This window comes from Euleptes europaea, chromosome 14 (assembly GCF_029931775.1).
Source record: "Euleptes europaea isolate rEulEur1 chromosome 14, rEulEur1.hap1, whole genome shotgun sequence".
In the NCBI taxonomy this organism is placed as follows: Eukaryota; Metazoa; Chordata; class Lepidosauria; order Squamata; family Sphaerodactylidae; genus Euleptes; species Euleptes europaea.
In genome coordinates this window covers 971,711-997,483 of record NC_079325.1, presented here as the reverse complement: position 1 = coordinate 997,483, position 25,773 = coordinate 971,711, and the positions used below count along the sequence as shown (strand labels likewise).

At 49.1% G+C, this 25,773-nt stretch overlaps 1 protein-coding gene across 1 annotated transcript in view; it reads right to left on the bottom strand.

Annotated features, from left to right (window-relative positions):
* SIK3 (SIK family kinase 3) overlaps positions 1 to 24,591 on the bottom strand; it is a 100,405-nt gene extending 75,814 nt beyond the window's left edge. Inside the window, exon 1 of the mRNA XM_056860427.1 lies at positions 24,417 to 24,591. The gene's annotated coding sequence lies outside the window, so the exon portion shown is untranslated. The remainder of the gene's footprint in view (positions 1 to 24,416) is intronic.
* Positions 24,592 to 25,773: the final 1,182 nt, after the last annotated feature.

Genomic DNA, 25,773 nt, shown 5'->3' with positions numbered 1-25,773 from the left:
ACATGGGTGTCAAAGTCAATTGTTACTAGGGCTGGATACAACATAAATGCCAACTGGTCAGGCCATGCCTTGCCACCCCGGATCGAGAGTGTGGGGGAGGGTTGGCTGTCTTGGCTGGCTCGCGGGGCTCGCGGAGCTTATGTGTGACACCCCTGAACTAGTGATTTAAATTATGATTTAAATCAATTTGATTTAAATCAAATCCACCCTGCATGAAAGTATCTGGCCAAAACTTTTTCTTCATGGATAGAATATGCAAAGATTGCTCTTCAACATGGAATCTTAATCAATGTTCTCCATGAGGTGGCTTCTAGGTCCCATGTCCAAAAACCTGGGCAAAGGCCAGTATTTAATGAGAATCCTCAGAAGGCAGATGGATCACACAGGGAACTTTTAATTTTCACACCTGAAGGACCTCTTAAATCCTAAATGACTTTTAGGGGCTGTTCTCGGCATCTATTCCATTTTCAGCAACTGAATATATAGGTAGATCAAGTTGCAGCAGAGTTATAGCAACCCCACAGGGTTTTCAAGGCAAGAGAGGGTCAAAGGTGGTTTGCCATTGCCTGCTTCTGTGTGGCAATCCTGACAGTGCTTGGTGTTCTGTCTTCAAATACTGACCAGGGAAGACCCTGCTTAGCTTCTAAGGCTGTTCAGAACCTTCAGCTGACGTGGAACACAACAGCTAGATTGCTGACCTGGGAGAGTCGTCAGGAATATCTTTCCCCAAAAGCCTTCAGAGGCAGCCTTTTCTGTGGCAACACAATTACACAAATTCACTTAGCTGTCATTCTGCAGGCACCTGGTGAATTCAATCCAGCACACCTGCGCTCTCAAGCAGAGAAGGGTCCTCAGAACACCTCCTCCAAGAACCCATTAATTAGGAGGTGCCGGAGATAGAACTTGGAGCCTTCTCCATGCAGAGCCTGTTCTCTAACACTTTGCCACCCAAAACACCACTTCACAGATAACTTTCACAGGCAGGCACAATAAAAGTCCTTAATGAAAATGTAAACATCACCGCAAAAGCATCATTACAATTACCTATGCAACGCTATAAGGCTCCCTGTCCATCACTAATATCCTTAATACTGCCCATAACTGCACTTGTCTTTTTGTTCCTCCTTTTTTTGCAGTTCTACCAGCACCATATCATCTTGTGATCCATCACCATTGCTAGATCTTTCTTCCCCTGTAACTTTTAGCCAGTTGCTAAAAGTTGCTGTTGGGCTCCCAATGTACTGCACCTTGCACTGCTGAATTTTGTTGAATGCTCAGAAGCGTGACAGTGGTAGAAAGCTACAAACATGTTGGCAGTACCAAAAGCAAAACACTTAGCAGAGTTAAAGTTCCCCAGGAAAGGGAGGGAAGGAAACTTCACCTACAGCCCAAGCCTGTGCATGTTTACTCAGGAGTAAGTTTATTGAATTCAGTGGGGCTTGCTCCCAAGTAGGTGTAAATAAGATGAGAACCAAGTGGCATCCTTAGTCATGCCGCAGAACCAATCATCACACAACCTGCTCTGGTTAATAAAATGCAACTAATCACATATTTTGACAAAGACTTAATTGGCTCCGCAGCTTCAGAATTAGTAGCAAGGTGGCCACCCAATCAAGAAGGGGTCTGAAGACATTCAGATGTTGGCTGCAACACAGATAGGATTCCCAGTGCTTGCAAGCAGGTAGGCTGTTTCACTTTGACCAGTTACTCCCATTAGTACAGCAATCAGACAGTCGAGCCATTCAACTAGCCTCCTCCCCTACTCAGGGCCAGGTCACAATGCACACCAGCAGAGAGGTTAGTGAAATCCAAAAGCAACTAAAAGGAAAAGACACAAAGAAACCTTAGAATCATCCTTAGCTGAGAACTCCAGGCACTAGCTCACCTGTCTACCATATTAGCGACCTATCCATAATTTTGCAAGAACAGTGAGACACCGAAAAAAGCAGAAGGCAGTTTCATCTAGAAACAACAGCCAATATTACAGTGCACATGCGCATACACACAAGCTATGCCACTGAAAGTTAACCAGGATCTGCGTCTTCACCCAACACTCTCTTCTTTTAAACAGCACATCTGGCTTCAGTGCCTATGCAAAGCATGACTCATTCCATCAAGCCTCGGGTTTTGTCTCCTAGACCGCCTTTAAGTGCCGCGGATTTCAGAGCCTGAGATGTCAGGAACAGAGCTTCTTCTTTTAATTAAAAAAAAAGATTTTTTATTATTTTTAATAATATCAAAACAATATGTATTATATTGATTTAAAAAGATATAAACATTACTAATTTAATCAATACCAAAAAAAAGAAAAATATTGACTTCCCCACCATCCTCCTCTATCCGTTTATACTCTTAGTACTTCTCTTTGCATATATTTTCTAATTTAAATCATTCTTTATCCTAGGATTATATCATATACTTCAACGTGTAAAAACTAGTAATAACACGCTTATATAAACCTATACATTCAAATTAATTCAAATCCATGGATATTTGCTAAGTTAAATTCATTTCCACAGTACATTCTCCATGCCTCCCATTCCCCCACAAATCCCCCGTTGTCTTTTTGATTTATTAATGCTGTCAATTTAGCCATTTCTGCTAGTTCCATCATTTTATTTATCCAGTCCATCTTGTCCGGTACTTCGGACATTTTCCATTTTGCTGCATACACCAATCTTGCTGCTGTGGTGGCATATACTAAAAAAGATCTCTGAGTTATTATAGTATCTGGTACAATACTTAGCAACATTTCCGGTGTTTTGGGGATGTTATGCTGTAAAATCAAAGTTCGTTATAGATCATATCCCAAAAGTTTTTTGCTTTTTCACATGTCCACCAAATATGGTAGAAGGAACCAACTTCCCTTTGACATTTCCAACATTTTGACGACATAGTTCCATACACTTTTGCTAATTTTTTGGAGTCAAATACCATCTGTATATCATCTTATAAATGTTTTCCCTTAATGATTGTGAAAGCAAAAGCTTCATACCCTTAGACCACAACTTTTCCCATCTGTTCAATGGTATATTATGCCCTAATGTCTGTGCCCATGTTATCTACGTAGGTTTATTTTGATCTTGTTCTGTATAAATCATCAATAGTATTTTATACATCTTGGAAATTAAATGGTCATCTGTATCTAATAATGTCCATTGCGATAGTGATTTATCTTTTGTAAAACCTATTTTCATGTCTTGAGCAAATACCGATTTTATTTGATAATATTGAAGCCAAGTCAAATGATCCTTCAGTTCTTCATATTCTTTTAGGGCTACTCGATTGCCGTCCCATAACAAAATATCCTGATGTTATAAAGGAGGAAGGTCGTAGTGGTCGCAATGTTAACATTTCTTTTGTCGAAATCCATAAAGGTGTTCTAGTCTCCAAAAGGTGCTTGTATCTTAACCATATTTTTTATAATAGAAGATTTAACAAGATGATGTTGGAAAGTTGAGTGATTCTTAAGTTTATCATACCACAAATAACCATGCCACCCAAATCTGTTGTCAAAACCTTCTAAATCCAATAATCTCGTATTTGTTATTTGTATCCAACCCTTTAGCCATACCATAGCTGAAGTTCCGCATACAGTTGAAAATGTGGTAAGGCAAATCCTCCTCTTTCTTTAGAGTCCACTAGGTATTTATAGGCAATTCTAGGTTTTTTAGCTTGCCAAATAAAATTCAATGGTCTTTCCTCCAGACATCACTGTACTTTTTCTGTGTGATTATAGGCAAATTCTGAAACAAAAACAACAGCCTTGGTAACAGAGCTTCTCTCCTGAACGCCAAGGGGACAGTCTTGATCAGCAGCACAAGCTAGGAATGAAGATTGCCGCAGTGCCAGAATGCTCCAATTTTACAGTTTACACACAGCCAGAGGACCCAGACAGTATTCTTCAGCCATGACTTCAGACAGAGCCCACTGAGAAGAGACCTAAGCAGCACAGCTCAATGCCCTTCTACAAGGCACTGGCTCATTTATTTTACAAAATAAATTTTAAGAGCCTTTGTTTTGCAAGGCCAGTTTCTCCAATCAGCTCACATGCCACTTTGATTAGATATTCACCATTAATCCTGGGGGGTTCAGCCCATCTGAGTTTGCAGCTCTCCCAGGAAATTGCGTGGGTTTCACCAGAACTTGCATTTCTACAGTTCACGATGTTCCACCCCAAAGCACAACAAAATTTTCCCAATAACAGGTACAGGATGGTTTTAATGTATTGATGAATCTTGCAGCAAGTTTTTAGCTCAGCCATAATTTCTTTATTTCCCACAAACTACTTTCCACAAGAGTGTAAAAATCACACCTATTTAAACAACCGTTCTCCTCTGAGGCTGCGGCGTCTTGAGCTGTGGGTTATTTTCCTCCATCTTCAGGGTAGGCAGGACCAATATTTGTTAATTTTGCTAACTTCCTGTCTACCCTTGGCGGGAAAATAGCCTGCAGACCTCAGTTCCGTCCTGCCTCTAGGGGTAGCAGGTCGCAAAGGAGAGAGCTCCATGCTTCTTCACTGCTATTAGGATCTATTCTGTTTTTTGTGTGTCCAGTAAGTTCTTTGTCCGTGTTGCTCGTTCCGTCCTCCATTTTACCCTGCACAGTAGTCAGTCCTGTGTGTTTTTGTCCTCTGTGGTAGATTGTTTGTTTCCTTTCCCCGGAGTCTTCAAGATGGCGGACGCCATTGTGGAAAGGGAGGACGATCTCCTGTCTGAGCAGGACTATCAGCGGGGGCTGGTCGCATCCGCCCCGAAGGAACTCGCTTCCCCCAACAACCGCGATTGCGGCTCATTAGGGGGAGAGCAGCAGCAGAGTTCCCCTCAGGGCGAGAGAAAGGAGGCGGCCGCACCGAAGACAAAAAAGGCGCGAAAAGGCGTGGAGCCGCTTCTCTCCACTAAGAGGCGAAAGTGCAGCTCAAAAGTCGGAGCGGGGACGAGAGCCGGAAAGAAGCCATCCGCCTCCTCGCCAAAAGACCGCAGGACCCTCCAGGCGGCTCCCGCGGTACCATCTGTGGAGACCGCTTCGTCTTTCCCGGCGGGAGTTGGTAACTACCCCCCCTTTTCAGGCGCGAGGCGGGAGGCTGTTAACACAGGAGGAGGCTGACGGCTGGGTGAACCTGGCCCTCCAGCGTCAGTGGAAGGCTTTTCAAGGGCTCCTTTCCCCTGGGCTGGTCCCGTTGAAACCCCCCCTTTCTCAGCCCATTCTAATACTACTGAAGTGGATGAGGGTTCTCCTGTAGTCCAGAGACCCTCTGCTGTAGTCCAGGGACCTTCTACTTCTGGCCAGTGGCCCACTAAAGCCGCCTTAAAAGGGAAGGTGGGGGAAACCCTGCAGAATGAATTGCAGGAGTCACTTGAGTCCACTATGGATTCTGATGAGGAGAAAGAGGAGGGCGAGTTCGAGTCAGACGATGAGACGCCCCCCCCCCCGAAGAACCTCAGAGCCGCCTGTTTAGCGGGGAGGATTACCAAGGACTCCTAGCTAAAGCTATTCTGGCCCTTGATTTTAATGAGGAGAGTGATCCCACTGATGTTCCTGCTCCTAAGCTCAAACAAGGGGTGGCTGAGTGCTTTCCCAGAAGGCAGTCTCATAACCACCTGGTTCCCTTTCCAGAATTTTTCCTTAGAGCAGTTCATGAGGAATGGGACAACCTGGCCTCCAATAGGCAGATGCCCCCTAGCGTCAAAAGATTGTACAATTTAGCCCCTCATGCTATGTCTCTACTCAAAATACCACTGGTGGACGCTCCTGTGGTGGATATACAGACCCCGGGCCTTGTCCCTGAGGATGGGAAGGGTTCACTGAGGGATCAATTAGATCGAAAATGTGAAGCCTTAACCAGAAAAGCCCATGAGGCTTCAGCACTAGCCATTCAGGCTAGTGCAACCACGTCAATTTTGGCAAGGGCTTCTTAAGTATGGCTAAAAAAGCTTATCCAGTTGGTGCCCCTAGAGAACCGTAGAGTAGCAGGAGGCCTGGAAAGAGTCCTCAGTGCTGTCACTCTAATGGCGGAGGCTTCTCTGGATACAATGTCACTAGTCGCTAGGTCCATGGCCTCTGTTACTTCTGTAAGAAGGGCTTTATGGCTTAGGGCATGGCCTGTGGATTTTAGGGCAAAAACCACCTTGATGTCCTATCCTATACAGGAAGGCAGGCTCTTTGGCGATAAATTGGACAAAATCCTTATCGAGACCAAAGATAAGAACCAGGCCCTACCCAAACAGATAAAGAAAGACTCCAGACCTTCTTCCTACCAGTCCTTTCGGGCATCGAGGACCCCATTCAGATACCGATCAGAGTACAGAAGGGGTTCCTGAAACTCCTCCTCTCGGCCCTTTCGGAGGGGAGGGGGAGGTAGATTTCAACGATCCAGCCAGCAGTCCCGTCCCGATAAAGGGGACAAGTTCCCCAAAAATAATCCCCAATGACAACAGCGCACTAGAAGTGGGGGGAAGGCTTCAGTACTTTCAGGAAAGTTGGGCTTCCTCCTGCCAGGATCAGTGGGTTCAAACAATCGTTTCTCAGGGATACCTGCTGGAGTTCTCGTCTCAACCAAGGGACAGATTCGTTCAATCCCCCACTCCCTTCAAACTGGAAAAACGAAACAGAACACGCATTGCCATTCAGCACCTCTTACATATCAGGGCCATAGAGTCTGTTCCCAAACTGGAAACACATCAGGGAACTTACTCGATATTCTTCACAGTCCCCAAAAAGAATGGGGACTGGAGGGCTATCCTCAACTTGAAGTTTCTAAACAGAAGGATGGTCCTCAAACGTTTCCGCATGGAAACCGTCAAGTCCATTGTGGAGTCCCTCTGCCCCAACACATTCATGACGGCGGTGGATTTGACGGAGGTGTATCTGCATGTGCCTATCCATCCATCACACAGGCGTTTTCTTCGCTTTGCATATGGCCATTCACACTTCCAGTTCAGGGCCCTCCCCTTCGGATTAAAGACGGCTCCGAGGGTGTTCACGAAAATTCTAGTGTCAGTCATCGCGTCACTCAGACAGGAAGGCATCCAGGTACACCCGTACCTGGACGACATTCTGATCTGTGCGAAATCCCAACATCAGTCCAAATTGCACTCAACACGGGTGATCCAAGTCCTTCAGGAACACGGTTTTCTGATCAACTACAGCAAAAGCAGTCTCACACCTTCTCAATCCCTGATCCACCTGGGGGTCAAGATAGATTCAAGACACAACTGTCTATCCCTTCCCTCAGAACGCATACAAAAGATTATACGCTTAGCATCGATTGTAGCCAAATCACGAACATCCAGACTCATGAGGTTAGCCAGACTGCTAGGGCTCATGGTAACATGCATTGCCGTGGTGCCCTGGGCTCGCTTCCATTCCAGGCCGCTTCAGTGGCAGCTCCGACCCTTTCAAAGGGACCTAGCAAAGAAGAGGGACAGGATCGTTACACTTTCCCTCAAAACCAGGAGGAGTCTACGCTGGTGGTCCCTACAGACAAACCTTTCCAAACCTACTCAATACATTCATCAGGAACCAGTGCAAATTTTCACAGATGCCAGCCTGGAGGGGTGGGGGGCCTCGCTCAACTCACACACCACACAGGGTCGCTGGTCAGAGCAGGAATCCTCTCTGCATATCAACCTATTAGAATTGAGGGCGGTCAAGCTCGCCCTGCGGGCCTTTGCTCCGCTGATCCGGAATTTACACATCATTGTGAGAACAGACAATATTTCCACGAAGGCTCACATAAACAAACAGGGAGGGTCCAAATCATCGACCCTCCATCGCGAGTCAGAGCAGATCTTCCTTTGGGCTCAAGCGAACCTGAAATCCATTCGGGCAGAGCATATCAAAGGGATCCTCAACATCCAAGCAGACCATCTAAGCCGCCACTTCGTAGACGAAGGGGAATGATCCTTGGATCAGGGAGTCTTTCGGCAAATATCCATCAAATTTGGCGATCCCGTAGTAGATTTGTTCGCATCCGCCGAAAACGTCAAGGTGCCAAGGTTCTTCTCCAGGTATCATCATCATGCGGCGGAAGGCATAGACGCACTTCTGAGCCCTTGGCCAACGGGTCTACTGTATGCGTTTCTTCCCCTGCCCATTATACCAAAAGTCCTCCGAAAAATCCAGACCGAAGGGGCCAATGTCCTCCTAGTAGCCCCTTTCTGGCCACGTCAACCATGGTTTGCGACCCTGCGCCAGATGCCTTGTCGGGAACCTTGGCGAATTCCTTCTCAATGGGGGACTCTCCGTCAGGGTCACATGGTTCATGCAGACCCCCAATGGTTCTGTTTGACCGTTTGGCACTTGAGAGGGGATCTTTACTAGACAGGGGTTACTCCGACAAGGTAGCTGACACCATTTTAGAGGCCCGTAGGCCTGCTACCAAGAGAATTTTTAATATCTCTTGGAAAGCCTTCGTGCGCTGGGCAAGAAGGAAGAAGGTTAACCCACTAAAGCCGGGGGTGCATCAACCTCTGGAGTTTCTCCAGGAGGGGGTTCATATGAAGCTTGCCGCATCCACCTTGCGTAGGCAGGTTGCGGCCATCACAACTGTCGCTCCCTTAGTTGAAGGGATGCCTCCTACTAGACACCATCACATCATTGCCTTTTTGAAAGGGGTCAAGCAAGGCCAGCCTCCGATCAGGCATCGCTTCCCATCCTGGATTCTTACCTTGGTGCTCAAGGTCCTTACAAAACCTCCATTTGAGCCTCTTCGATCCGTCTCCCTGAAATACCTTCGCATGAAGGTCCTTTTTCTAGTTGCCATCACATCGGCCAGAAGGGTTTCTGAGTTGAGGGCTCTTTCCATACGTAGAGGTCTTTGCATGTTCCATAAGGACAAGGTGGTCCTTACCCCTGACCCCACCTTTACTCCTAAGGTAAATTCTCCTTTCCACAGATCGCAAGAAAGCAATCTACCATCCTTCTGTCCAAAGCCTTCATGCCCCAAGGAGCGAGCCTGGCACTCTAGATTTGCGCAGAGCGCTACGTATCTTTATTAAGAGGATGGAGGGTATAAGAAGAACAGATTACATGTTCATTGGAATTGCTAACCCCAGCAAAGGAGAAAGAATGTCTGTCACAACTATTAGTAATACCATCAAGGCCTGTATCACTGAGGCTTATAAGGCCTCAGCAGTTCTGATCCCACAGGGTATCACCGCTTATTCGCTGCGTAGTGCCGCCGCCACAGCGGCTTTCGATAAGCAGGCTCCGTTAGAAGAAATTTGCCGGGCTGCAACCTGGGCGTCGACATCGACCTTCATAAAGCACTACCGAATAAATACTTGATCATCGGCCCAAGCAGCCTTTGGTCGCAGGGTGTTGCAGCAAGTGGCGGAGGAAGGTTCATAACCCACCCATCAGGGGAGCTCTTGTAGGTCCCACAGCTCAAGACGCCGCAGCCTCAGAGGAAAACGGAGCCTTGATTACTTACCGTGAGGGCTCCATCTCTTCTGAGGCGTAGGCGTCTTGCCCACCCGGGTATGAACCTTTCTTTTTTTTCCCCTTTCTTTCATTAAGGGGGATTGCAGTTTACAAATTTCAGTGGTTGTTCACCTTTTAGGTCGTTCCAACAGGTTTGTCATGGGGTACTATCTATACCAAGGTCAATCTTACGAACCCTTTAGGTTCAAAGGGTATGGTTCCGTTGTTGATGTTGTCAATGTTTTTTCTTATGTGTTTTGTATGAGACAATTCTTCACTCCTGTCGTAATAGCTAGGCAAGACTGTAACTGAGGTCTCCAGGCTATTTTCCCGCCAAGGGTAGATAGGAAGTTAGCAAAATTAACAAATATTGGTCCTGCCTACCCTGAAGATGGAGGAAAATAACCCACAGCTCAAGACGCCTACGCCTCAGAAGAGAAGGAGCCCTCACGGTAAGTAATCAAGGCTCCATTTGGCAATCAGGGCAATACTCACCTCGTCAGTCCAGATTATTCAATTTATGAAAGCTCAGGATAGGGTGTTTTCAGCAATGGCACCACAGTTAAGAAGCTCCCAGCGACAGGAGAAGTCAGAGATCACCGGAGCTCTGGCAAGACAGCCTCTAAATACTTGTTGCTCCACTGCTGGCTGATGCGCTGGAACACTGTTCCCTTTTCTAAGATTACTACTGTTACATGGAGGTGGGGGTGGAGTGCCCTTTTCCAGTTTCCTCACTGAATCCTAAGTGGACTCGAGTAAGTCATACTTTATTCCAAGGCGAGGGGGTTCGCATGTGCACCTGCTTATTTCTTCTGCGACTGCAGTGGTCACATTGCTTCACTAAGAGAGAAATTAACATCTTAAATGTTGCAGAGTGGCATTCCAAAGCGCTTGCCCACACATCCTTAGGGACTGCGTGGGAAGAGGACCACACCCACAAAGTCTTGGGAAAGCCGTTTGGGTGTGCTGCTGTGGCAACGCATCGATATCTAATGCAGCTGTTAGAACAGACGGTCAGCAGGGCACGTATGGACTCCCCACAAGCTGCCCCAGAGTTCTCTCAGCTGAACATCCAAAGCTACATTTCAAGCAAGCCACCAACCCTCTCCACTGTGAGCACCAAAGGCTGCCCCGGCTGCCTTTTACTGAGACATTTATACTCTTGTTCTGATCCTAGTGAGGAACCAAAGCAGCTTACAACATTGTTCTCTTGTCCTCCGTTTTACCTCTATGGGGTAGGATTAGGCTGAGAGAAAGAATGGTCCTCATCACTCAGCAAGCTCCCACAGCTGAGTGAGGATTAAAACCTGGGTCTCCCAGATCCTACTCTGATACTCTGACCACTCTACCACGCTGCTGAATGTCATCACACATCAGGGGTTAATATATTTTTTTCCTCCCGGAGGACTTTCTTACTGGGAAAATGGTCAGCTATGAAATATTCTTTTGGAATGAGCAAAATGCTCTAATACAAGGGCTTGCTCGCTCTGTATATAGTATGAAAGTTTTTATGCAAGAATTAACAGCATTACATAATTCATGCTTATGTTACAAAGTATTTTCAAAGAGATATACATTGTTTAAACATGATAACTGTGCCTATAAATATGCTGTAATATGTATGATATGCCCTTGAGGAGTTCAGTATTTTCTTTCAACAATATAAAAATTTAACTTGGTACCAAATATGCTGCTAGCCCTATTATAACTGCACAAGACAGTTTTTGCCCAAGCACACTTTCCTTTACTATAGAAGCTATGTTTTCTATTTTCAGATTGTCTTTTTCCCTGAGTCTCTGTTGGCAAAAACAAGATAGCAGAGGGCACAGCACTTTGCAATGGTACCACCGCTAATACTGGGGATATCTGCCATTTTGCCTGCAGAAAACTAAGGATACTTTAAAAGTTTCATAAATTATGTGATACAGTACATTTTTAACATGCTAAGTTAAAAATCGTTCATCTTAGGCTGTTAAAGTGGTGAACAAGTTTAAGTTTGAAAAGGAAGTAATAATTGTACATATTTAAACAGCCCTCCCAACAAAACCTGCACAGAACCTTCAACTGGTCCAAAATGCAGCAGTCCGGCTCGTAGCAGCAGCTGCACGATCTGCACTGGTGGCCTCTGTCCGCATGCCCAGTTCCAAGTGCTGGGGCTCTACATGGCTTGGGGCCAGGCCACGGGAAAGGCCAACTCCTCACAGACTGGCCAGCAGGCCAGTTAGGATCCTACTCACAAGCCCTGCTCACTGTGCCCGTCTTCAAACATGAGGCCAGTGGTGACCAGACACAAGCATGTTACAGAGGTGGCATCTTGCCTGGGAATGCCCTTTCCCTTGATGCTTGCCTGGTGCCTGCCTTACCATCTTTTAGGTACCAGCTAAAACATGTCTTTTTGTCCAGACTTTTAATTAAGGGGTTGGTCCTTTGAACTCGTTTTAGTGTGCTCTGTCTGAGAAGTGTTTTACGAGACTCATTTTAAGGCACTATAACTTACTGCCAGTTTTTATGCCCTTGCTGGATTTTCAATTGCTATGACTTCTGAGTTATGTTTTATATTGTAAGCTGCCTTGAACAGGCTCTATGGGCAGGCTGCGTAGCAACAATGCAAATCAACCACCAGCCAAACAATGTACACACATGCCTAGGGAAGCACTCGAGAGGCAGTCATGAAGTAGAGGTGCTTGTGCAGCATCAGGCCAGGAAAGCCCAAGACAACCTGAATAGAAGTGAGGAATTGGTCCAGCTCAGCAGGCAGGAAGATGTGAACAAGCATCCCATGCCACATGAGCATCCTGAAGGCACTTTGGACCACAGAAGACTGGCAAATGATTTTTGTGGTCAGGGCTTCCCACGCTGCGCGGGAGAGAGGCTGAAACTTGCAAGAGATGGGGGCGTGGAGACAAACCCCAAGGGATAGGGGAGCTCAATTACACACAAGAGGAGAGTAGTTAACCGTTCTGCACAAGGAGAGTGGAAGGCAGCCACAAGCCCCATGGGAACCACCATGTGCTATGTGCCCTGGCATGGCAAGTAAGAATGTATGTATGTATGATCACAGCCAATAACCAGCATAATTAAAATATAGGCAAACAGCAATAATTCCAATAATCAATTTTGATCACATGGTTCATGGCATGGCAAGTAAGTGAAGCATAGTGGCTACCACCCACACGAAGCACAGGAAGACATTCATTCTCTCTCTTTAGGCCATAGTACTTTGTCACACTTCTGTTCCTCCCCTTCAGCCAAAACGGGAGCCAGAAGCATAGGTAAGACCTCAGCTTCCAAGAGCAGTTGCCAAGTATCTTCCTTCAAGAACAAGGATGGAGAGGTACCTCCGCCAGGAATGCTTTAGGCATAAGCCATGCTAATCAACAGTGTAGTGGTTACAGTGTGGGTCTAGGAGATGCAGGTTCAAACCCCCCTACTCTGCCAGGGAAGCACAACGGGTGACCTTTGGCCAGTCGCACACACCCTGACCTACCTGACAGGGTTGCTGTGAGGATAACATGGTGGAGAGGAAAATGAGGCAAGCTGCTTTGGGGGAAATGCAGGGTATAAATGAAGTAAATAAATAAAACTCACTACACGAATAACTCAAATGGCTAACCTAGTGTGGGTGGGTGGGGTAGCCATAATTTTTCTGAGCTATGATACTATCCTCTGTAGACTTGTCTCTATGGTTAGCCTAACCATCCCATCTTAGGGCCGCAGTCCTGGATTAGCCATTCAGCCCTTTTCCACTCCTGATGCATTTCCTTTGATATCGTTTCCAAAAAGATCAATGCTGTGCTTTGCTTTGTTCCCCTGACCGGGGGCTCTCGGCAGCTTCCCTGGGCCTCTCAATATCCACCAGTGGCTGGGATTCCTGAACTACAACAGTATCCATTTCAGAGCCTAAGCCCAACTAAGCTTCCTGGAAGCCTCACCATGGAACCATTCCAGGAGGCTCCCTCTTTGTTCCATGAAGCCAGGAGGTGGACGCCACCCACAACATGAGCTGCAGCCCCTTCTGCATCAGGGTCCCCCTTTGGGCCCAGACAGTTACAAAAGGCTGCTCTCTTTTTAAACTGTGACCCACTTAACAGCGCAAAAACCCAAGAGGCCATGAATGGCTTTCATGAAGGCGCCTGTCCAGAACTCCCAGCAGCAAGCTCCGTAGGGAGGAGTCAGCACGCGATCTGGGTGGGCCAGAGTCTCTCTTCAACAACGGCTCCAGGCCTCCTAGTGTGGACACAGGATCAGCCAGTGGCCTGGAGCATATCTGAGAACCACAGCTTGCCTCAGGACCAGGGGTACCACTCTGTTGCCACCAGTAACGGCAGGCTGTGCAAATGGTCAGCACGCGTCGGGCATCCCCCCAACCAACTTGAAGCATTCCAGAAATTCGGGGAAGCTTTCAAGTGTGCCAGTGTCTCTTCAGATCTACAATTTCTATTACATACTCAACAACATTCTGTGGTTTTAAAAGAAATGGGTGTGCCACAACATCTGATTGTTTGATGCACAACCTATACTCTAGACAAGAGGCTACTTTTAGGACAGGATATGGGGAAACAGAATGGTTTCCATTTAGCAAACAGGTCAGACAAGGATGTATTTTATCCCCCTATCCCTTCAATCTATGTGCATAACATATCATAAGGAAAGCTAGATTAGATTTAGATGAAGGTGAAAACTGGTGAAGGAACACTAACAATTTGAAATATGCAGATGAGACCACATTACTGGCAGAAAACAGTGAAGACTTGATATGACTACTAGTGAAGGTTAAAGCAGAAAGTGCCAAAGCAGGATTACAGCTGAACATCAAGAAGACAAAAGTAATGACAACTGATGAATTACATAACAGACGAATTACACAACAATGAAAAAATTATAATTGTTCAAGATTTTCTATTCCTTGACTCCACCATCAACCAAAAGGGAGACCACTACCAAGAAACCAAGAGACTGAAAAGGCAGCTACGAAGGAGCTAGAAAAGAGTCTTAAGGGTAAGGATGTGTTGCTGGCAATCAAAATAACTCATACCATAGCACTCCCCATTATTATGTATGGGTGGGAAAGTCGGACAATGAAGAAAGCGGACAGGAAGAAAGTTGATTCATTTGAAATGTGGTGTTGGAGGCGTGTTTTACGGATACCGTGAACCACCAAAAAAACAAATAAGTGGGTTTTAGATCAAATCAAGCCTACATTCTTCCTAGAAGCTAAAATAACTAAACTGAGGCTATTGTTCTTTGGTCACTCACATTATAAGTCAAGAGTCACTGGAAAAGACACTAATGCTAGAAGGCAGCAGGAAAAGAGGAAGACCCAACATGAGACAGATTGACTCAATAAAGAAAGGTGCGGCCTTCAGCTTGCAAAACCTGGGTAAGGCTGTTAACAACAGGACATTTTGGAGGTCATTAATTCACAGGGCTGCCATAAGTCGAAAGCAACTTGACAGCACTTCACACACACGACATTCAACGCAGTTCAGCTTTCCAATCTCTCATGTCCCACCTGAAGGCATCACCGGCACAAGACATTTGCCACTGCTTGGCACACTGGCAGCAGCCGGAACATGCTCGTTATTAGGCCACACAAGCCTCCCTTGCTCTTTAACCCTCCCCACCCCATCCTGACAGGCAAAACCTTGCAGGATGTCACCATGTGAAGACTCATCTGAGCTCTTCATAGGATTGCCTCGAAACAGAGGCAAAGAGGACCTGAACCTGGGTTTGCTCAGTCCTACACCAGCACTTGAAACACACACCCTTCCAGCCCTGCCAGGTTGGTCACTCTGCCCTTAGCTTTCCACGTTTCTGCCATCAGCTTCTTACAGGCACTCCCTTGGCTAGAAGCCTCTCCACCTGAATGGCCAAGCCCAGCCAGCCTGCCCTCACCAAGTCAGCCAGCAGCTCCAGAGGAGGAGCGATTGGCATGCCTTTGCTTCCATTCCTGCTGGAGATGTCATGTGATGAGCCTTGCCCGGATACTTACCAACTGAGCATGGTCTTGCTGGCTCTACCTGCACAGCCCCCCCACACATACACACCCTTTTCTCTCTCTGCAGAACCACCGCTTGAATTGCACAGCTGGCCAAGACACAGTCCATTGACCCAAACGCCTGTCACCTCTGATCCCAATTTAAAAGATTTTAGTCTCTGTGCAGAGTTTTTCCTTCCCAGCCAGCTTACTCTTTCTCTCTAACAGCTAAGCAAAAGCCTTGGGCAGAGGAGGCACACTAACAGCAAGGTCTGCTCCAGGTGTGAAAGGGAGTGAGTGGGGGGGAGGAGGGGAGGGAGAGAGAGGGAGAGAGGGGCAGAGAGAGACAGACAGACAGAGAGAGACAGAGAGAGAGACAGACAGAGAGAGACAGAGAGAGAGACAGAGAGAGAGACAGAGAGAGAGACAGAGAGAGAGACAGAGAGAGAGACAGAGAGAGAGACAGAGAGAGAGACAGAGAGAGAGAGCTCCAGGGGTCAAGCAGGGCACCCGGCAGCTTTACTCCTTGGACTGTAAGCTGGATGTTCACTGTCAACACAACTCTCCCCCCCAAAATGGTTAGCTGAATTCAGATGACAAATATTCACTGTGGCCGAAGGTCTTTCTCTAAGGAACAGAGCATGGGGGGGATTCCTTATAGTATGATACTGTTTATTGTTAAGTCCCACCAAGTTCAAGGGGACTTACCTGGAAGTCTGCCAGAATATCTAACACCTAGTGCAGCTATGGTCAAACCCAGGCTGCAACATTCAAGACAGCAAACCCTGGGCTCTCTTTACTGACTTTGTTTATAGTCCACCTTTCCCACTGAAACTCAAGGCAGATTACAAAATTTTTACACCAGAGATGCAATAAAACATACAATTGTGCAATGGAACATACAATTGTGCAATGTGCAATGGAAGCTGCCTAAAACCCTTCCGACATGAAACCTGCAACCCTGTTCCCTTTGCAAGAGCCTGGCATAAGAGTGCAGCATTTTGGGAAACCAGTAAATATCCAACAGCTGGGTCAACAACATTGCCCTGAGAGACTGCTAGCAACAGTAATTTGTTTCATTTAGAGAACCATGTGCTTTTGGGCTCATGTTCTGTCTTTCATGTGACAGACACAATGAACCTGGCTCATTCTTCCCTGCTTATTATGGCTGAAGGCACTGAAGCTGTAAGGCCCAAAGGAAGGAAGGACATGAACTGAGGTCTTTGTCTAAAGCACTGTCCACTGGCGCCATCACCAGCAACCAATCACATTATAATGAACGCCTGTCTGAGAGATATTTCAGGGGCCTACTGGGAGTTCAGCAAGGAGGATGACCACAAGGAAGACTTTCAACGGAGGCACCTCAGCTATGCCCACCTTGTACACCATTATCCGACTGGCACTTTCTCTGTAAAATCTGAGGCACCAGGTCAAACAATTTTTACTCACCCAGGGATCTGGCATGCAATGGGTGCACTCTGGTGCACCCTTCTTGTATGGGTGGGGCTATATCAACACATCCTCAGATACTGTGCAATCACTGCACTACAGTGGTAACCCAAAACCAGGCTTTCCAGGGCAGACAAGACAAGCAAATGACCACAAACAGTACAATCTGGGTGCTGCCCTGGTCTTTCAATTTACCTGGTAACTACTAAGATCCAATTATTTGTGTTTATTTGCTGCTGAAGTTTTTGTAATATGTATTTTACCCTACTTTGTTGCATTTTTATGTGCTATATTTTCAGGAATTACTGTTGCTGCTCATGGCCTTCTTGATGGGTACTGATTTTACTACCTATACTTACATAATTTAAGTGCATTTTACCTGCATGCCACCTTGAGAGACTCAGCTGGAAAGCAGTATAAAAATATCTTAAAATTCAAACAAAAATATCAGGCCTCTCTCACACACACCCAACAGCCTCATACTTAAGCAGAGAAATTATGCAGTAAACCATATCTTGGCTTGCTTCACATATACCCCAATCCCATGGCAAGCTCCATATGGCCGATGACACAGAACTTCTGCTAGAGCGGGCTTCTGAGGACAAAATTCAGAAGTCATCTTATTTTCCGTTGATATCCCATTAAAGTTAGCCATACGGTATCCAAGGATTCTCCCACCCTAACAAGTGCTCAAAGCACTTTGTGCAAACAGTATCTCGGTTACCCCCCACTCTCATCATGACGGTTGTTCCCTTATTATTTGCTGAAGTGGGCAGAGGCCAAGACAGCAGCTCTGCCAAGTTCATAACTAAGCTCAGAGTTGAACAGATCTTCCCAGCTCACCCCCCAGCCTCACAACTGCAACACATCCACCTACAGCACCTGTTGAGCAGAGCCATCCTATACACCTGCCAATAGTGTCCACTATTAAGCATCCTAGTACAGAAATGGACTGAATTTCTTCTTGCCTGAACATAGCTAACACCAATAGGAATTAATCCCAATTTAGCATCTCTTGACATTATACTTATGCAAAGCAATTATGGTATATATCAAATTTGGTTTTGCCCAATGAAGTTGTTAGAAAGACTAAAACCATGTCAAAATAAACTGTCTGAAAGAGCCAGGAACAGATCTGAATAACTGCAGGCTTCTGTATTCTCAATTACACTTTTTGTCCTTAAGACACTTTGAAGACACTGGCACATAGAAGCCTAATCAACACAGAACATTTTGAGAATATGTTCAGGATGCACCACATTAGAAATGGTGCTTCCTTTGTGACCTTTTAAAAGCTGAAGATACTGCTGTTAAAAGATGTTCCTGGAAAATGGAGGAATATCATACAGCTGATACAAGGGGAAATAAATGCAGAGACGGGAATGGTCATACAGCAGATTTTCATGAGCAAATATTGTACCACAACATCCCACAAAACAACACCAGAGCGATGGAAACAAGGAAGCAACAAGAGGCATGGAGGACTTAGCCTCCTTGGTTTTCAGTAACCCCCTCCCACCCATTTTAGATTATATTTAAGACAAAAACACAACAGAAATTGCCTGTAGCCAAGCAAGATTCAAGAACAGCTCAGACGGGTGTAAAGATCTTCATTACAGGTTGTAATTCTGATGTAAAAGTCTGAAACATCTGAAAATTGAAACTCCTTCTGCTGCCATTGTGCCAACAATGCCCAGTTTCAGTCAGAGCACGGGCAAGTTGCTGATCCCCAGTGGTCGGAGTTTATTCTCCATGTTCTCCCACGCAAGTTAATGCTCATTACATAAGGGGGGAAGACAGATACCTTCTGTCAAGAATGGTACCAGAACCAACAGATGACCAGTCCTTGATTACAAAGAGAGTTAGACAGCCACATCTTTTATTAAGCACACACATACACACACACACAAAGAATCCCAGCATACTCCTCAGCCACCTGCTCTCTGCAGAACAGGGGGCTCATCCCATGCACAACAGCACCTGCATGCTCCCAGAGAGAACAGCTGATACCCTGTGCCTTTTTTGGGGGGATGCTTGCTGCAGACTAATTATCCCCACAGAGTTTAAAGCCCCCTTTATCAAGGCAGCATTGCATCCACTCCACATGTGCTCCTGTCCTCAGGATATGACCCTTAAGAACTCAGGTGGCCCAACGAGACGAGGATCAGAAAAACATTCCACCATGGCAACTTTTGGAACTGGCTAGTATAGCGTGGGAAGCAGAACACTGATCTGACCATGAAGGTTTTTTTCATGCAAAGAAGAGGACAATTGGGTACTCTCCTACCCACAATCCCTGGAGAGAGGAAACAGAAGGTTCCTTCTGTCTCCAGTGGGGAGGGAGTGCCCACCGGCCTCAGTCTGAAGACTTGGAAAGCTAACCTTGCTTATCACAGGGAGTGCCTTGCCAGTAAAGAACCAGAACTGTGGGAGAAGACACTCCCAGACAAAGCACAGGCCACAGGACTCAGATAACAGGCAGAGAACAGAGGCGCACACTCACACATTTGGGATATTACCCAGCAGTACATCCAGAACAGGGAGGGCAAAATGTCTGCCAGCCAGCCACAGAGTTGTCAGACAACTTGCTGAAGTATCTGCCAGCCAAAAGCTGCATCAGCCAAGGCAGCAGAACCAATTTTATAGTGTTTGATGAATGTGCAGACTGACACATGTGGGGCAGCCTTTATTGGTTTAAAATATTAACATGCCACCTTATTTCCTTGGACTGAAGTTGGCTAACAGCACCTAAACAAACTGCAAGACACAAAACATAAAGAGTCCATTACAAAATAACCACACGCTGCCAAATCTGCTCAAACAGTTTTCCCTTCCCCAATGCCTTCTGAAATTGAACTGTTTGGCATAGCTCCCCAAATGTAGCCCATAAAGGCACCTTCCGCACCCACTCTGGCAGGCCGTTACAAAGGACTGGACCTACCAGAGGGAAGACTCGGGACCCAGCCACTGCTGTATGGACAGGCCTACGGGAGGGCACCGTAAGGAGGAAGCTGTCTGAGGAACTGGTGCATGGGAATAAGCCATGAGATGTGGTTCTAGAGGCAAAAGTTTTTCGGCTTCCAGGGAGCACAGTTAAAAGTTCAGATGTATTTACTGCAGCCTTCCACCTTAAAGGGAATCAGCAATCAAACATACTGGTAGGCACTCTCTACCTCCTTCCCACTGCCCTCTTAGGCCTCCTAACCAGAATCCAACAGCAAAAATATCAGGACCCACAGCCTGAAAGATGCTACTGGAAGTTTCTTGTCAACCAACACCAGGGAAATTTCTTACAAGGTTCACTACTCAAAACGGGAAAAGACTGAGCAGAGGCAGCTGAGCAGAGGCAGCCCACCAGGCAGCAAAACCATCAAAGCAGCCAAGGCTGCCACGGCACTAGAGGGGCACTCAACAGGAAGCCATGCCCTGCGGGGAGCTTTCTCAGCTTGATGAAGGCAGCCGCAGGACAGCTGGAGCAGAGAGCACTGCCAGAAGCCCACCTTGGCATCCAGGCAGGTCACAGAACTGCAGTTACATTGAGCCTTGCGGTAGTCACTGCCCCAGCCGCTAGCCCTTCCCACAGTAGCAACCGCACAGGGACGCACTTCCCAGCTGTGGCAGCACACTATGTGCAGCAGTTTGCCCTCACTCAGAGGTTCTGGGTGGGCCAAAAAGCCACAGGTGCCAGCAGCCACCAGATGAGAAGAGCCTGCAGAAAAACAGCTGCACTTTCCTCATAACCAATGCAAAGTCAAAACTGCCTGGTGCAAGGGACACGGGAGACCCAGCTGGGAGGGGTGCTGTTAGGAAGGCTGTCCCTCACCTGTAGCAAGTCAGCCACTGTCAGCAACAATCCCGCAGGGTTTTTTTTAATGCTACTGACCAGCTGCAGTTATTAAAGCAATTATAGCACGGCATTTTCCAGGAAGGTCAGTGGCCCAGCAATCTTAACAGGGATCACCTCTGCGTCTTGCACAATCAATAGCCGAGAGGGTTACCTTGTGAAGCAGGAGAGGTAAAGGAAACCAGGACTTGGCAAGTGAACCCCCACATCCTTCGAAAGACACTAGGCTGGAAAGCTTCAGCTTTACAGAACATGCCATTTCTTCATTTGCACAAGGCTCATCTCCCATGTTGACTTCTGCCCTAGGAACTACAAGGTGGTCAGTATGAAAGCTGAGGCTGAACACGAGCATGTCCGATGAGCCACACAGGCACCGCAAGGCAGAGGGCAGGTACAAGGAGCTGCATTCCATGCAGGAAGAGGTGGCAAGCACGCTGCTGCTACACATTATCACCAGCTTCTACTGGAGACATGCACACAGCCGGACCTGGGAGGATGACAATCTGATGGCTACTGAGAAGAAGCTCCTACCCGAAAGAGGACAGAGACACGGGCCCCCTGCCCTCAAAGCTGCCCATCAGATACTCATAAATCCCCCTCCATCCTTCTGCAAGAACAGGAGGGCTTGTGAGCCTATCAGGGTGAAGGCAACTTTAACCACTGTCTGGTCAAGGAGTAGAATCCCCAGCCAACCAGAAACGACACACAGCAGCCAGCCAGGGGTCAAAAAGCCCCTTCTCCTCCTCGTGCAACACTGAAATGTCATTGGGGAAATGAGTTAAAAGAACACAGGAAACAGAAAGGGAGAGGCACCTGCAGGACACCCCTCCCACCCCAGAACCACACTGGGCCCCTGCCTAGGTAATTGCTTTCGGGCTATGAAATCAAAGTTACCTGACTCAGCCCAACCTGCACACCCACACACACACCATTTTTATTTCACAAACAGTGGCCTGTACAGAAAGAAACCATGACTCTGCAATTTTCAGGGAATGTCACTTGTCACAATGCCCCCCACAATGCTGAATTTCACAAACAGATCTCACGTCAGCAAAAACACACCAGAAAAATGGAATCACTCCCACATATTTTCAGAGAAGACTAAAGCTCTCATTCAAAACAGCCACAGCGACATAACGAAGCTACTCCTAATTAATTCTGGACTTGCTCTTAGAAGTAACCTTGTCAGGCTCAGACCCAAACACATTCCTCAAAGACACAGAAACTGGAGAGTAGCCACTGAGGAAGTCAGATGACCCCACTGACAAGCCAGAGGATCTTCAGGATCACCAAAGAGAGCTTCATCTTTCGCAGGAAGCACTTGGCTTTGTATAGAGCAAGTCACAGAGTCTCAAAAAAATCTAACAAAGAACTCTTGAGAATTTTTAAAAGTTAGGTTGGTCCAATAAAGACGTACACCCCTTGTTTGCATCTTTGAAATGATCCTTGGCATGGAAATACAGTAGCCCCCCTTTGTACTCTACAGGCTTCGTACAACCGCCTTGTTAGATTCTCCTTGGCTTTCTCACAACTTGCTCCAAAATTATGGGCTTCAGCTGCTTTACCAAAAGACGACAGATTGACAACTGTTACCAGGAAGGGCTGTTTAGTTACAGGGAGATTACTCTGCTTCTCCATGACTACTGCAGAAAGCAGAACATGAACATGGGAGATCTCTCCATACTGGATCTGTCAACTCCTACGGCCAAGCCCCAGACAAAAGCCTTAGCCGATACTGACCAGCCTTCCAAAATAGCTGGATTTCCTATTTGCTTAACTGTTTGGGCTCTTTGGTGGACTTTGCAAACAATCATGCATTTGTTTCCACATTTATTTGCAGCCAGTCAGGCATTTTTGATTCACTGCTGCGACGGCTTCCGATAGAGTGCACAGAAAAAAACAAGACCCTGCAGACAGCATGGCCCCTCCTTCTCCAAAACACAAGATGAACTAAGAAGCCTTCAGGACTGTTTCTCTACAGTTTTTGAGAGGCGCCAGGATGCTCCACCACCCCTTCAAACTCACAAAGCCTTCCTCACCCCACCCCCCTGACAATATGCTTTGTCTCCAGGGAATAACAGTGAACTCTCAACTGAGTGAAGTACTCCGGACTCAATATTCTAGGAAGGCAAGTGGTGTCTCTGGAGGGATGAGCGTCCTAGCCAAACTACTGGCAGAGCTGAATCAGCAGGCCCAAGTGCCGTTTTGGAAGCACCCTGCAACTAACAGCGCAATCGTCTGGAGAATTACCCCAACTGAACCCCCCCATACAAAAGTGGGAGAGAAATACAGCTTTGCTTGAATGGAGGACACCGCAGCTGCTCAGTCAAAAAGTCTCCACCAGAATCCACCCCCAACCGCCAGACAAGCTGATGGGGGTGGGGTGGGAAGACGGACTCTCCCGTCTTTGGGATCTTCAGACTGTAGCAGGAAAAGAAAAGTTGCAGTTTCTGCCCCAAGCTCCTGTGGCTCAGGAAACCCACCTTCAGCTTGCCCCACCTCTCTCCTAACACTAACCCTCTTCCCAGTCTTCAAGAGTTGCTGCAGTCAAACCTTGCCTCAACCAGAATTGGATAATGATGGAAGGGCTGTTCGAGTCATTCGGCTTTCTGAATGGGCAGGACCAGCTTCCAACAGCAGCAGGCAGCCGCTGAGCTCTAAGCATTCAACATGCAGCAGCTGTTGGTGTTCAAGGGCACCGATGCCCACAGGAGTCGGCTGCCTCGCCTGCTTTCTGCCTTCCGCGGTCACGAAGGGTCAGCCCAGACAAGGAAGCTGACCTAGGGGCCGTGCTGGACCAGACCGCGGGCATCCAGTACGGCTTCAGTCAGGTTCCTGCCCAGAGCTGCAGACCTGTCACTAGCTGCAGCAAGGTGGGAGCTCGGAAAAGCAACTCCTCCAGAGAGCAGAAGCAGCATCCTCGCTCGACCCCTTCCCTGGGCAAGGAAGTTCTTTGCAACACACACGTCAGCCAGACTGACAGGCAACCGGCACTCTGAATTATCCATCCGATGGGCACCAGGCTGCTCCTGCTGCCCCCCCAGGGACTCCTTGTGGCTCTGGAAAGCGCGGGGGGGGGGCCGAGAGCCCAGCCACGTCCACTCCAACAGCCGGTCAGAAAACGGGGCCCCCGGCAGCCCCCGGCCGAAGAGCAGCTACCCGGGCATGGCTCCGCTGCCCGACTCCAAGGCTCGGGCTCCCGACGGGAAGGCCGCCCACCAGACCTGGAGAGCTCCCTCGCCCTACCGATGCCCTCCCCCCGGGTGTGCTCAGGCGGCCCGGCCGCCAAGGGCCCCGTCCCCCGCAGAGCCACCCCAGCGGCACGGGCCCACGGGCGGCTCAAGCCCCAACCAGGCTGCCCCCCGCAGAGGTCAGCACCGCCTGCCCGGGGCGAGGCGGGGACCGCGCGCCGGCAGCCCGGGCAGGCAGGCAGGCAGGCAGGCAGGCAGAACTCCCGCAGCCTGCTGCCCTTGACCGGCAGGGGCGCCCATCCAGCCCCCGGCCCGGCCCGGCCCCGCCGCGGCGCCCCAGCGTCCCCCTCCCCCCGCCAGGCAGCAGGCGCGCGCGCCCCGTCGTCCCCGCCACCCCCGGCGGAGCGCAGCGGCGCCAGGCCCGGCCGGGGAGGAGGAGGCGGCGGCGGCGGCGGCGGCGGCGGCGGCATCCCCCCCTCCTCTCCTCTCCTCATGGCGGGCCGGGGCTGCGGGGGGGGGGGGGTCCTCTCACCTTGGCGCGCGTGACGAGGTGCGTGGCCAGCTTGACGACGGCGAAGTTGCCCTTGCCGATGGTGCGCTCCACCTCGTAGTAGCCGATGCGCGCGGGGCCCGGCGGGCGGGCCGAGGGCGGCGGGGCCGGGGGGGGCAGGCGGGGCCCGGCCGCCGGGGACGAGGAGGGGGGGCCGCCGGACGCCGCCGCCGCCACTGCTGCCGCCGCCGCCGCCGCCGCCGCCGCCATCTTGTTGTGAGGGAGCAGCCGCCCCTCCCCCTCCTCCCGGGGCTGCGGCACCGCGTGAGCTCATCCGCACGGGGGCGGAGCCGCCGCCGCCGCCATGGCAACCGGGCGGAGGAGGAGCGCGCGACCCTGAGCCGCGGCTCTGACGCAAAAGGGAGCTGCGCCCCTATTGGCCGGGAAGGAGAACGAGTGCTCGGGGCCGACGGGGAGCGGGAAGGGACAAACCGCCGGCCGCTCGGCTCCGGCGCGTCTCTCCGCGCAAGCGCCCTGTCGCCGCCGGCCGGTCCCCGGAGCCCGCTTCGCCCCAGCGGTGCGGGCTTCTCGGGCGCGGCCGCCCCTCTCGGCGGGCGGGCGGGCGGGCTTGCGGCGGAAGCCACGCCCGTGCAGGCCCTGCCGGGAGACCGGCCGCGAGCCCATCACGGCGCGCCAGCCTGACGGGGCTGCAGGCACCCGGCACGCCCCTCCGTGGGCGGGAACGGCGCCGGGAAGGGAAGCCCATCTGCCGTGGGTGGCCCCGAAAGGCCTTCTCGCAGGGTTGCCAACCGCCAGGTGGTGGCTGGAGACCTCCCGCTATTACAGCTAATTTTCAGGCGATATAAATCAGTTCGCCTGGAGAAAATGACTTGGCAATTGGACTCTATGGCATTGAAGTCCCTCCTCCCCCCCTCAAACCCCGCCCTCCTCAGGCTCCACCCCACCCCCAGATCTCCAGGTATTTCCCAACACGGAGCTGGCAGCCCTGCCTTCACGGCAGGACGAGAACAAAGGTGAGCAACTCAGCTCACCTGGGAGGAGTCCCGGTCACCCCTAGCTCGGTCCCTGGGCCGAAGAGCGGAGGACACAGAGCCCAGAGCATTTCCATTACGGAGTTGCCGCCTCTTTTGGGGCTGGGCTCCTGTGTCCTCAGCTGGTGAGGGCAGGCGGAGCTCTTCACATCACTGTCCATCCTGAGAAAACCAATACCCACGAAATGCCAATGAAACCAGCACTCCAGCCTGTGGGGCAGGCACAAGTAACAGCATTTCCATAACGTAAGCAGCATAGCTGGCTATGGGTACCAGCAGCTTCCTTATTTGGAGTTGGCCCACAAGTCCGTCTGCTCGGAGGGGAAGTACCTGCGATCCTGTGCCTG